General features: G+C 43.4%; 1 protein-coding gene and 1 pseudogene across 1 annotated transcript in view; both read right to left on the reverse strand.

Annotated features, from left to right (window-relative positions):
• GALNT10 (polypeptide N-acetylgalactosaminyltransferase 10) overlaps window positions 1–14683 on the reverse strand; it is a 232389-nt gene that overhangs the window by 94678 nt on the left and 123028 nt on the right. The window lies entirely within an intron of this gene.
• Window positions 13148–14223, reverse strand: LOC131756129 (copper homeostasis protein cutC homolog pseudogene; annotated as a pseudogene).

The raw sequence follows: 14683 nt of genomic DNA on the forward strand, positions 1-14683 counted from the left end.
TCTTTTTCATGGCCGAAGAATATTCCACTGTACAAATACAACACATTTTATTTATTCATTCACCAACTGATGGACATTTGGGTTGTTTCTACCTTTTGGCTATTATGAATAATGCTGCTGTGAACATTCATGTACAAGTTTTGGGGTAGACATACGTTTTCAATTCTCTTGGGTATATATCAAGGAGTAGAATTGCTGGGCCATAAAGTAACTCCATGTTTAACTTTTTAAGGAACTGCCAACTGCTTCCAAAGTGACAGCACCATTTTACATTCCCACCAACTATGTATGAGGGTTCCAATATCTCCACATGCTCACCAACTCTTGTTATTGTCCATATTTTTGATTATAGCCATTCTAGTGGGTGTGAAGTGGTATCTCATTACAGTTTGGTTTGCATATTCCTAATGATGAATGATGTTGAGCTTATTTTCATGTGCTTATAGGCTATTTGTATATCTTCCTTGGAGAAATGACTAGTAAATATGTATTTCATTTTCATATTGTTCCTTGCTGGTGTACAGAGATATAATAGATTTCTTATATTGAGCCTGTGTCTTGCAACCTTGCTGAACTTATTAGTTCTAATAATATTTTTTTGGTGTGGATTCCTTAGGATTTTCTATACACAAGATAGTGTCATCTGCAAACAGAGATAGTTTTACTTCTTTCCTTCAAATCTAGATGCCATTTATTTCTTCTTCTTGTCTAACTGTCTAGAAACTCCAGTACAATGTTGAATAGAAGTGGCAAGAGCAGACATCCTTGTTTTGCTCCTGACCTTAGAAGGGAAAACTTTCAATCTTTCACCATTAAATATAATGTTAATGTGCATTTTTCATCAATGCTCTTTATCAGGTTGAGGGAACTCCCTTCTATTCTCAGTTTGTTGAATGTTTTTATCTTGAAGAAGTGTTGGATCTTGTCAAATACTTTTTCTGCATCTACTGATATAATCATATGGGTTTTGTTCTTTATCCTATTAATATAATGTATTACATTGACTGATTTTCATATATTGAACCAACCTTGCATTTCTGGGATAAATACTATTTGGTCATGGTGTATAATCCTCCTTATATGTCGCTGAATTTGGTTTGCTAGTATTTTGCTGAGGATTTTTGCATCTATATTCATAAGGGATATTGGTCTGTAGTTTTCTCTTCTTGTTAGGTTTTTGTCTGGTTTTACATATTCTAACTCTTTTGCTAAAAATCTAGGTTCTTAACATTAACAGTTGCTTGTTTTTTTCCTGTAACATATAACAGTTTCAGAAAAGCAATACTAATATTATTTCTAACAATATGATTACAGAAAATTTAAGATTCCTTTTGTTCTTCATTTCTTTTCATCTTTGGGGTATATTTCAACAGAGATATGAGGGATTTTCCCAGGGCCCAGAAAAGGGGAGCTGAGGACCAGGCAGGCCAAGAGGGAATAACAAAATTGCCCACCTTGGGACTTCCCTGGTGACGCAGTGGTTAAGAATCCGCCTGCCAATGCAAGGGAGACAGGTTCAAGCCCTGGTCTGAGAAGATCCCACATGCGCAGAGCAACTAAGCCTGTGCATCACAACTACTGAGCCCATGTGCCAGAACTACTGCAGCCCTCGCGCCTAGAGCCTGTGCTCCGCAACAAGAAAAGCCACCACAATGAGAAGCCCGCGCAACGCAACTAAGAGTAGCCCCTGCTCGCCACAACTAGAGAAAGCCCACATGCAGCAACAAACACCCAATACAGCCAAAAATAATATATAAAATTAAATTTTAAAATATATATAATATATGTGATAAAATCATTAGAGGAATGTTAATTGCAGAATCTCGATGGTGGGAATCTCGATGAGTGTTCTGTGTGCAATTCATTCAAGTTTTCTGAATGTTTGACAATTTTCAGAACGAAATTCTGGGAGGAAAAAAACAGGTCAGGGTCCACGGTCTCCTTAGCTTTAAATTCTACCTCTGCTAGAGGCACCAAGGGAAGCTGGGGGTGGGACAGGGCAGGAATGAACTCATAGTGTCTGGCTGTGAGCCCAGTTACAGCTGCATGGACAGGGTGCCCCTAATTCTGGCAGTGCAGTTTTGATGGACAGGTCAGTCTCTCTCTTTCCCCTTCTTTCATGTCCCCTCTTGCTCCTGCATCTGGCTGGGCTGCTTTTATCCAGGCCCCACCTCGGAGCCCTCCTCCGCCCCTACCCCCACCTCTCTAACCCCTTTGATCATTTTTCAGCCAGTCTTCTGAGGAGCCTTTTCCAACTTCATTATGTCGACCTTCACAAATGCACGAAAGCACCTCTTCTCAAAAATCCCTTTCCCTTAATTTGGCTGCGTCCTCTGTGGCCAAGAAAGACAGGTGCTATCTAGTTTTCTACAAGAGTTCCTGCCTTCCATTCAATTTCACAGGAGGCTCACTCGTCGTGGCAGGGTTGGAGTGGGAGTTAGCTGTAATAAATTGCCTGCCGTCCATGGGGTGAAACACAACAGCGCTATTACAGCGCAGAGAGCCCTGGCTCTCTTGAACCCCAGAGCTGAGGCCCACAACCTGCCGCTAGAAACACAAATACCATCATGTACTAAGGGAAGCAGACGATGTGACAACAGACTAAATTCACTTCTAGATTAACCCAATCCTGGATTTAAAAATTATTCAGAACTTAAATAAAAGGCTCAGCCTTGATCATGTGCTTCTGGGGAGACAAGGAGGGTCTACTCTTTTTCTCCCTCCTCTAACCATCCACTCATTTACTAAATAAACACAAAATGGCACTTCGACTTTTGCCACAGGCACTAGTCATTAGTTTGGTCCCAGCTTAGTCTACTGGTTCAAATAAAAAATTGTGTGCCATGCTGAAATGAATCTCTCCAGTATCCACAGACTCACCCACAGGCCACCTCCCTGTTGGGAGACCGTGTGAAAAGCCCCATTTCTCCTCCTCTTATTAGGCCTCAGATCACAGCAGAGGAGGCCTGGGGGTGGCAGGGAGGAAGAGAGAAGGCCACCACCCACCCCAGTGACACTCCCATCTTAGCTGTCACCTTTAAGACCTATCTGCATGTTGTGTCTTAAGATCTCAATACTGGACAGTAGAGTATGCTCCGTCCTTGTATGTGTGATAAACACAAAGCATCCCTTTGCCTGATGCCTTCAGAGTGTGGTCTCCGGGACAGGGCACCTGGGGCACTGCTCCCAATGCAAAGAGGCTGGGTTTGGCTACGACCAGACAATAATAACCTCCTCCTTCCCCAGTTCATCGTTCCTGACAGTTTATAGAGAACTCTCCCTCTTCTCTAAGCTGGGTTGCTCACTATGAAAGGCTGGAAAACACAGAAAGGCTAAAAGACAACCGCTAATGACTTCAACATCCTGACACCGGGGGCTGACCTCCGTGAAACATTTAGGGTATGTCTTCCTCCAAGCTCTTCTCTGAACAAATATTTGATTTCTACAACACGGCACATGGCACACTGACTTGATGGCTTCCCAGGCTCCATGGGCCCCCAGATACAGAGTGGGCTCCAGAGACACTTAGAAGGGGCCCTGTGGGGGCAGGAACAGGCAGAGCAATGCCCTCACAGAAGGTCAAGGCAGGGACACCATGACATTTCCATCACATGACATCAATCTTGGTGCCTCCCTGGCTCAGTATTTCTGGCCCCAGGAGACACCATCAAGGAAGAGGCAACTGTGGTATTTCAAACCTTAGGACTATGAGCTGAGTGCAAAACATCCCACCGCTTGCCCAAGCACTTCCCTTGTTATCTGGTTCACAGTCTGATGAGGTCCCAACCTCAACAGGACAAAGTTGAGTTAGATGTTCACAGCGTGAAGACCAAGAGGCATGGTCAGGGGTGCTTCCTGACACACTTTGAAATGGTGAAAAGAGCAGAAACAAAGTGAATGTTCATCAATGGGGAAAGATTAAATAAATGATGAAAAATTCGAACTACAGAGCACTGATAGCAGTTAAGAAATAAACTGGAAGATGACAATGATTATAACAGAATATATCTGTTAAGGATTTCTAATATGTTGGGCATAATAAGCACTTTCTATGCATTAAGTCATTTAATTGTCACAATGCTCTTATGAGGTAGGGACTATCGTTACTCCCATTACAATGAGGAGCAAACATGGCAGAGAGGTCAAATAACTTGCCTTAGGTCAAACAGCTGGTAAGAGCTGGAGCCTGGATTGAAACCCATCTGTCCTGTATACATAAATATTTTATAGGGGTAATGTACTATTAATTATACAAGCAAAAAGAAGAATGAATAGATAAAAAAACAAAAACTGAGGGAACTAGGTAGGAGTCTGAAATCCTGGCTTCTGGTTTCTGCTCTGCCATGCAACCTTCCAAGTCCCATCTTCTTGCCGGACGCCGGGTTCCCCTTATGTCGATAAGGGAGCTGGACAAAGGGCAAGTCTGGTGTGCCTGCCCTGTAGTCCTTCTCCTCCTTTTGGTAAGTGCATCCTGATTCTCCTTGGGGAATCTCCCAGCCCTCAATTTCACAGGGTTTGGCGGAGGTCCTTGCCTTGCCTTGAGGGTCGGCAAGAGAGCCTGGCTCAGCCAGAGCATCGCAGCTCCACAGCCCCCATGGTTGGTTCAGGGATGGGCACCTGTAAATCAGAGTAAATCTTGGCTGAGACAGCTGGGAGAGAGGGAAGCTCTTTTCTGCTGTAAATGAACGTGGGAGGATAGAAGTCTGATCTGCCTGGGGCCACCACACAGACTGTTCCCCAAAATGAAGTTAAGAGAACAGAGAACAGAGCCAAGATTAGAGAGAGAGGTTCCTGCTGGCATCATTTAGGGACCTGGATCCAGCTCTGGCAGAAGCCATCGTCTACTCCTGGCCTTTTCAGTTACGTGGGTCAATACAATGTCTTTTCTTCAGTCAGCTTGAGTTAGGTTTCTGTCACTTGTAACTATTAAGGATCTTGCTGATATAACTGGATCATCTCTAAGCCCCATCAAGTCACATGAATCTGTTCTGGAACTAAGGATGGCTTTTGAAGGACAGAGGCAGAAATTTCCCCAGGTGCTCCCTCTAACCTGAAGGGGGCAGCCTCTCTCATGCTGCAGGAAGAGAACTTTGATCATTCACTGACTAGGAGAAAGTGCCCTGGGCTGAGGGCTGAGGTGGGGTGTGGGAGGCAGTAGGAGGACTCACTGGGGATTGAGCAGCCTCCAGCTGAATATTCCCTAAAGGATTCTGAGCCCTTGAACATAAAGATTAATCTAATATACTGGCCCCTAACATGCACCCTCAGGGCTTAATGCTGGAGCACTAAAATTAAAAAGAAAAGAAGTCAAAATCAAAGGGAAGCATTTCAAAAATTTTCTCTCCAAGTCAACCTTCAAAAAGAACAATCCAGTCATTTTGAAGGGAACATTAAAAAAACCACACATTTGGGCTTCCCTGGTGGCACAGTGGTTGAGAGTCTGCCTGCCGGTGCAGGGGACGCGGGTTCGTGCCCCGGTCCGGGAAGATCCCACATGCCGCGGGGGAGCGGCTGGGCCCGTGAGCCATGGCCGCTGAGCCTGCGCGTAACACACATTTAATTCCCTAACATAGGACACTATCCACAGACCAAATTGAAATGCAAGTCCAGGGACTTCCCTTGTGGTCTAGTGGATAAGACTCCCCGCTCCAATGCAGGGGGCCCAGGTTCGATCCCTGGTCGGGGGAGCTAGATCCCGCATGCATGCTGCAACTAAGGGTCTGCATGATGCAACTAAATAGCCCACATGCTGCATTAAGAGTCTGCATGCTGCAACTAAGGAGCCTGCATGCCACAACTAAGGAGCCCACGTGCCGCAACTAAGACCCAGCGCACCCAAAACAAATAAATAAATATATAAATATTTTTTAAAAAAGAAGTGCAAGTCCACGAACACACCAAATATGTATGTGCCTAAGGGAGCAAGAGTGCTCTGGGCCTGGGTTCAAATCCTGACTGTGCTACTCTGCAGCTGTGAGACCTGGGGCAGCTTTCCATCCCTTGCTGAGACTCAGTTCCCTCATCTGTGAAGTGGGGATGGTAACACTATGAGGACGACAGGAGAACTAGGTGAGAATGGACAATTAAAACAGCCACAAGGAGGGAGAAGTAGCTAGCTCAGGCCTTGCAGACAGGTAAGTGTGGAGAACTCACAGCAAAGAGAATGTTCCTGATTTCAATCCTCTTGGAATCAGGGATGGCCATCCCAGGAAAGGGCAAGGGGCTTCAGTAAGGGTACTTTCCAAGGTGGAAACTGTGGTAAGGGAAGGGGCATAAGCTGAAGAGACCCTCAGATCTGGATTCATATCTCACCTTTGTCACTTAGAAGTGTGTCACTTGGGGAAGGTCACAGCCTCCCTAAGCCTCAGGTTCCATGTGCGTAAAATGGGGATATAACTCTTTCCTATTAAGGCTGTCCCAAGGAATAAATGACATACCAGATGTGAAAGTACCTGGTATAGCATCTGGCTCAGACATGTGAGTTTCCACCTCCCCGAGGCCATGGTGTAGGTCATTTTCCAGCAAATGGTTTAAGTTCAAAATTCTGAAATTCTCCCCTCTGTATTTTGTATAAAGGACAGTTCCTTATAATACAACATTCTCAGCAAGACTATGTCTTACGGGCTCTGGAGCCCCCAAGAAGCTTAGTGGAAGTTATAAATAGCTCCAGGCTCTGGAACAAAAGGAAGAAACTGGATCTTAGTGGACAGAGTGTGAAAAGCTCCTGCCTTTCACCCTTATCATCTCTCCAGATGCAGGTTTGGGCCCTCTCCTGACATACCCGACAGCAAGCCTTTTCTCAGCTGAGGCTCGGCTCCCCAGCCCTTCTCTCCCGCTCTGTGGGGGATGAGACAGGCGTGGGTTTCTCTTTAACACAGTCTGGCTGGAACCAGAGGAGCTGGAAAATTAGTGTGACAACATGTGCTGAGGCTGACATCTTTTTGAAGGTCCTTTTCCATTTAGGGGAGGCTTTGCTGCACCCACCTGCTCTTCCCTCCTCTCAACAGGCAGTGAAGAGAATAACAAAGTTTATTAGTATTAATTATGCACCTCTGCACCACCAGTTCATCACCAGTTTTGTGCCCCCTAACCTGTACCAGAGACTTCAGGTACAAGCAGTTTTTAAAGGATCTTGGTTTTGTGCAGTCTTTGCCTCTCCCTTTGAACTCACATTTTGGAAAGCCCTTTGCTCAGATCATATCTAGTTTTGAGACAGGTGTAAAAACAACAACAACAACAGCAAAAATTTTTAAAGCACACAGTGAAATCCAACAGTTTCTTCACATGGCTGTCCCACATGATAAAACTGGTCCTTCTGCAGACGTAACATGCAAAGTGTTCCACGCACTCAAACTTTAAACACAGGGTGACAGCAGGAAGGAGGAACTCTGGTTAATCAATACGGTAGGTGAGGTCAAGAGGCCCGGAATTATCAGCATGAAATAACAACCATAAGGACCACACCTCCCGTTAGATGCCAGATGCCAGGCCAACAAGGTAAGGAGGAAATGGGCTTTAATATCAAGATTCTTCATGATTCATGAGAGAGGAGAAAAGAAGAAACTAAAATGTAAAGAAACATGTTCAAGGATGTTTTTGCCAGTGTTTCCAGAATGGAAACAACCTGTATGCCTGTCAACAGAGCAATGGTTGAATTTATGAGATTCCTGTGTAATATTATACAGCTATTAGAAATGTCTTAGAAACGTGACCATAATATACGCGAAAAAAGCTACCTGCAGAATAAAATACATATAGTATGACCACATTTTTGTGGGGGAAAAAAAAACCCCAAGCCAAAAAACCCCAAACCTCTTGCTATGTCTCCATATGTTGCATAAGCAAAGGAAAAGTCTACAGAATGCTAAACTGATACCATTAACTACCTGGGCAGATTCAGGGTTGCAGGTGGCTGGCTGGGTGGGGGCACTATTGATTTTGTCCCCCAAAACGGTGTGGAGAAGGAGGCTTACAATCAGGAGGGAGTTATGTTCTAGTCTATGTCACATTGCTCCTAAGCTGAGCTGCTTCGCTTTTCTTATCATCGTTCTGCCCGTGATACCATCTTAATGAAGGGAAAGAATTGATAATTGTCTTTATCTTCCAGTCATTATTCTCTTTTTCCTTAAATCCTTTCGAGGGCAATACCACTTAGAAATCAAACTCGTCTCTGTAACCAATTTTACTGAGGGCGATTTATCTGCTCCTGGACAAGCATATGTTACCTTCAGCAGCGGGAGTGAAAGGCAGCTCAAGCAGTGTCTGGGCTGTGTCCATTTATCTAGCCAACCCTGCTCACTACGCCTGGCCCAAGAACCTTCATGCACAAAGGATTCGAATGTAAGAATGTCTGCTTCCTTCCCTGTGAGGAATGGGTCTCGGTCTTGTGTGATGCACCAGAAGGAGCACAGGCTGGGGTCCAGGTGTGAGTCTCCTTTGCTTTCTACAGGCTGTGTGAACTGGAGCAAAGAACTCAGCTTCCCTGAGGTTTAGTGTATGCATCTGTAAAATGGAGCTAGTAATCCCCGTTAGACACAAACGATTTCAGAGAGGCCAGAATCACAAAAGAGTTGTGACAGAGTTTTTGTAAACGAGAAGATGATGTTGAGACATAAAGGAAAGAAAAACTTCGTCACACCAAACCTCAAAGTGGGAACAAGTGAGCTGAGGCTGGTGTAGTGCTCAGCACGATGCCTGGCACACAAGCACTAGATAAATGGCGGGCATTGTTATTATTCATGGAGAACACAGCCCCCATTTCAAGAAGACTTAGAAAATGCATCTGTTGGCAGAAATGATAAAAGAACACAAACCACACAACAGCTCACGTGGACGTCAAGTGCTTTTCACCCAGCATAAATCATATGGGATACATGCCCGTTTGATTTTCAGTTCACAGGCAGCCATTTTTGTGTATAAGCCATTTACCTCCGTAATTTCAACAGAAGGGCTGAATTCACTGAAATCTGTTTTAAAAATTACAAGAAAAGTTGTCAATTTGAGAAATTTTATTGGCTGCCATTTCATTTTAAGGCCTATGAGCACCTTTAAATCCCAATATTAGGTCTGATGGATCAATAACTGTTGTCTTAGAAGAAACATTATTGCTCAGAAGAGAAAAATCTAATTTCAGAGGAGATCCGAGTGAAGTTTCCTGTAGAATCAGTGATGCTACAAAGAAACCTGGACTTCTTCCTTTCCCAGCTCACAAATCATTCGGGCTACAGCCTCCTTCAACCCCCTGCCCCGCCCTACACAGCTGCCTTGCTAACAACCTGCCAAACTAGGGAGTCTGGATCGCTCTCATCCTGAGGATCTCTGGGGTGCTAATCTCACACTCAAGCACTCCATTACAAAAGTGTCAAGTGAGCTTACTCCACCATACAAATCATGATAAAAAGGGTAAGAACTGCTAATACATACTAAACATATCTTCCAAGCCTGTCACTGTTGTACAGAGGGTCTGACATACCTCTTGGCACTGTGTGTGGGTGGGTGGGAGATGGGTGGGCACAGACTCCAGCCATTCACTCCCATTGTAGATGGCAGAAGGTGTGCACCGCCCTCACTTTGACCTGAGTGTGGCACACAAACTATCATCCTGCACACCACACCACAGACCACAGCTGATCCTGGGTCGTTTTTAGATTTTCTGTCTGTTATGCCTCAGATATTTCTTGCTATTCAAGGAAAGTGAGTTAATTAAAACCACGATATAGGGCTTCCCTGGTGGCGCAGTGGTTGAGAATCCGCCTGCTGATGCAGGGGACGCGGGTTCGTGCCCTGGTCCGGGAAGATCCCACATGCCGCGGAGCGGTTGGGCCCGTGAGCCATGGCCACTGAGTCTGCACGTCCGGAGCCTGTGCTCCGCAATGGGAGAGGCCACAACAGTGAGAGGCCCGCGTACCACAAAAAAAAAAAAAAAAAAAAAAAAAAAAATCACACAAAAAAAACAAAAAAAAAAACACGATATAATGTATAATATAATCAAAAAAGGATCCCACCACCATTTCCATTTTTCACAACACAAATGGCATCATTTACTCAACTGCCTATTTGACATCATCATTTGGATGTTTTTAGAACATCTTAACCTTGACTGAAATACAAATCTTGATTTCCCCCAAGCCTGCTCTTCCCAAAGTCTTCATTTCTGTAACGGCAACTCCATCTCCCCATTCGCTCTGGCCAAAAACCTTGGCGTTATCCTTGACTCCTTTCTTTTTCTCATATCTAAACTGTTTGTAAGTAAATTCTGTAGTCTCCATCTTCAAAGTATATCTAGAATGCAGCCACTGGTAATCTCTACTCCCACTGTGGTCTGAGTCTGTAATATACCCCTAACTATTCTCCCTGTCTCTACCCTTGGCCATCTAAGTCTATTCTAACAAAGCAACCAAAGGGATCCTTCGAAAGTGAAAATCGGATCATGGTGCTCTCTGCTCAAAACCCTCCAGGGATTCCCATCTTACTCACTTTGGTAAAAGCCAAAGCCCCACCATGGCCCTGACACTCCGCCAGCCTTGCTTCTCATCACTCTCCTCCTGGCTCACTGGGTACCACAGCCAAGCATGATGGTCTCAGGGCCTTTGTACTTGTTTCCTCTGCCTGCAGGGCTCTTCCCCCAGTTAACTGTCTTGCTAGGCCCCTCACTTCTTCATTTCTCTGTTCCCATGTCATCTTATCAGCGAAACGTTCCCTGACCACTGAAATAAAATACACCTTATTCCCATCACTTTTTCTTTTTTCTTTTCTTTTTTTTTTTTTTTGGCCCTGCCCCATGGCATGTGGGATCTTAGTTCCCCAACCAGGGATCGAACCTGCACCCCCCTACAGTGGAAGTATGGAGTCTTAATCACTGAACCGCCAGGGAAGCCTCTCCCATCACTTTTTCTACCTCTTACTTTGCTTCTTTCTTTCCCTACATCACTGGAAAATAAATATATTCATTTGTTTGTTTATGACCTCCCTAGCCCAGTAGAATGTAAGCTCTAGGAGGGAAGGAAATTTTGCCCATTTTGTTCATTGCTGTTTTCCCAGGGACTAGCCCACACTAGTAGGCTAGTAAGTAATAAGCACACATGGTAGGCACACAATAAGTATTTGCTCAATTAATGAGTGAATGACTTGCAGAGAAAGTTTCAACTGACTAATAGGCTTGAGATCTCCTCAAGGCAGGGACTGACATTTGATCATTTTAGTATAAATGAGTAGGAGGAGGCTGCATTTAGGTGGGCAACAGATCGGGGATGGAGGAATGAGAAAGAAGCCCTTAACACACATACATGGTTGCCTTAAATTCCTGATTTCATTAGCTCTGAATACATTCATGAGGTGTCCATGCAGCAGGAGCCCAAGAACATAGACAGAAGCTCTGCCAACAGCTTCCTTTGGTCCCCTGGGGTCCCATGAATGCACAACTGGTGATGCCTTCTGGGCCAGAAAAACTCAATTCTTTTACATCTCAGGTCTTTCCTGCTTGGGCTTTCATCACCATTCCAGAAGATTCCCTGTCTGTTTCTGCAGATATTTCTAAACATCAGGCTTTCCTGGTTCTCAACCCCCAGCAACACCAAGGCCATACTATCATGGGAGGAAGGTGGTGGTCCCTCAATAGGTCCTCAGCCTCTAGCTCTTCTGGGTCCAGGGAGCGATTTCCCTTCAATGCTCTCCCTCTTCCTGGTTCTCTACCCTTTTATCCGGATGTTGTGGATACTGCAATGCTTAGCAAACCATGATAACAAATCCATTTCCAACTGGATTCTATTATTTTTAATAGGTTTTTGGTGGAGTCTTTAGGGTTTTCTGTATATAAAATCATGTCATTTGCAAATAGTGACTGTTTAACTTCTTCCTTTCCATTTTGGATGCCTTTTATTTCTTTTTCTTGCCTAATTGCTCTATCTAGGATTTCAATATTATGTTGAATAAGAGCGGTGAGAAGGGGTATCCTTGTCTTGTTCCCGATTTTAGAGATAGCTTTTAACTTTTCATTAATGAGTATGATATTAGTTGTGTGTTTTGTCACATATGGCCTTTATTATGTTGAGATATGTCCCTTCTACACCCACTTTGAGAGCTTTTATCATAAATGGGTGTTGAATGTTATCAAATGCTTTTTCTGTATCTACTGAGATGAACATATGGTTTTTATCCTTCATTTTATTAATGTGGTGTGTATCACATTGATTGATTTGTGGATGTTGAACCATCCTTGAATCCCTGGAATAAATTCCACTTGATCACGGTTGTATGATCTTTTTGACATATTGCTGAATTTGGTTTGCTAATATTTTGTTGAGGATTTTTGTATCTCTGTTCATCAGAGATATTGGCCTATAATCTATATTGTGTTGTCTTTGTCTGGTTTTGGTATCGGGGTAATGCTGGCTTCTTCACAATGAGTTGGAATGTACTCCATCCTCTTTAACTTTTTGGAAGAGTTGTGTAGAATTTGTATTATTTCCTAAATTTTTTGTAGAATTCACCGAGGAATCTATTTGGGCCCGGAGTCTTCTCTGTGGGAAGGTTCTTAATATAAGTTCAATTTCTTTACTAGATATAGGGCTATTTAAATGAATCATTTCTTCTTGAGTAAGTTTTGGTAGTTTGTATCTTTTAAGGAATTTGTCATTTCATCTAAGTTGTTGAATTTATAGGAATAAAGTTGTTCAGAATATTACTTTATTATTCCCAACAGTAATAGAATCTGTGGTTATGTCGCGTCTCTCATTCTTGATATTGATAATTTGTGTCTTCTCTCTCTTTTTTCCTTATCAGGCTGCTAAGACATCAATTTAATTGACCACCTCAAAGAACCAGCTTTTGGGTTCATTGATTTTTCTCTATTGGTATTCTATTCTCTATTTCACTGATCTCTGCTTTGATCTTTTAAAAAATTTCCTTTCTTCTGTTTATTTTGGATTAACTTACTCTTTCTAGTTTTTTTTTTTCATAATAGAATGGCTATTTTTATTTTACAAATGAAAAGGCAAAATACTGCTACTGAGTTGACCATGAAGTCACATTTGAGTTGAATTTTCATACTTTTCAGTTGAATTTTCCCACCTTGCAGTTGAATTTTCCCAGTTCATCAGTTAATTCCACTGAAAACAGACTAAGCCTCCATTTGTGGAAGAAGCATAGGCCAGATTTAACCATGATGATGGAGATGGTCGACAAGATTAAGCAAAGGAAATGACTGTAATCTGTTTCAAGTTCTTTTTCTTCTTGGAAACATTCTCCATGGTAATATAAGACTTAAAACAAAGACTGTGACTGTCCTGGCCAGAGAAGGTTAAAGCTGTGTCAGAGAATTGTAGACTATTCTTCTACCTTTGTCCAGTGATATCCATATCTCTCAGAGAGGTCTGGCTAAACCAGAATATTCTTTGCAATAGCATTCAAAGTTCTTACTTGGGTCACATCTGTTACCTTTAGAGAATATTCTGATCTAGAAAGAGAGGCTCCCATAGCAACAGAGGAATTTCGAAACTTCATTCCTGAATCTCTAGCCAACGGAGCAGAACAGTGGAATTCTGTAGCACCTGAACCCTCAAGGATCCTTTGTAGATTTCTGTCTGTTATGCCACCCCCTGGCATTACCACAATCCTGCCTTTTGCCTGATCTATGAGTCGCTTTATTAGGGGTAGTCCTTCTAGTGCTGAACTGTCACATCCACTGGTTAACACTCTTTCAAATCCCAAAGTTAAGAGGGTCTCTAGAGCTTCCATTGGATCATGAACCATGTCAAAGGCTCGGTGGAAAGTGACTGGCAGAGGACGGCAAATAGCCACAAGGGACATGCACAGTTCTTTGTCAATGTGTCCATCTTCAGTCAGTGCCCCAAATACCAAACCATCAGCACCATAAAGCTTGGCAAGACGAATGTCAGCCTTCATCACCTCAACTTCACGGTCTGAATATAAAAAATCACCTCCACGTGGCCGAATCATCACAAAAACTGGTATCTGGACATATTGCTTCACTACTTGAAGGACACCCATGCTGGGTGTGGTTCCTCCTTCCACTAAGCCAGAACATAATTCAATGCGATCAGCACCTCCTCTTTCTGCATTTACAGCTGACTCCACTGAATCAACACACACTTCCATAAGAAATCCATTTGCTGCTCCCGCCTTCCCGGACGGTATCCGGGCTCGCTTCCGCCCAGACGAGGCTCCCTGCTTCTTCATGCTTCACGTGTTCTCCCACGTGCGTCTTCGGTTTCCACTCAAGAGTCCGGGTTCCAGCACGCGCAAGCAGACAGGCGCGTCCTCACGGCTGCGCGCACCCCAGCGCGTCCCCGATTTTTCACTCTTTCTAGTTTTTAAAGTAGACACTGATGTCATTAATTTAAGACCATTCTTCTTTTTCAATATAGGCATTTAATGCTACAAAATTTCCCCTTACATGCTGCTTCAGTGGCATCCCACCAATTCTGACATGCTCTATTTCCATTATCATTCTGTTCAAAATACTTTCTAATTTTCCTTTTGATTTCTTCTTTGATCCATCTGTTATTCCTAAGGGAGTTACATAGTTCCCAAACATCTGGAAATTTTAAGACACTATTCTATTATTGGTTTCTAAATTTAATTCCACTGTGGTCAGAGAACATAATTTGTATCACCTGAATCCTTTTAAATTTATGGAGACTTGTTTTCTGGCTCAGAATATAGT

This window comes from Kogia breviceps, chromosome 4, assembly GCF_026419965.1.
Source record: "Kogia breviceps isolate mKogBre1 chromosome 4, mKogBre1 haplotype 1, whole genome shotgun sequence".
NCBI lineage: Eukaryota > Metazoa > Chordata > Mammalia > Artiodactyla > Physeteridae > Kogia > Kogia breviceps.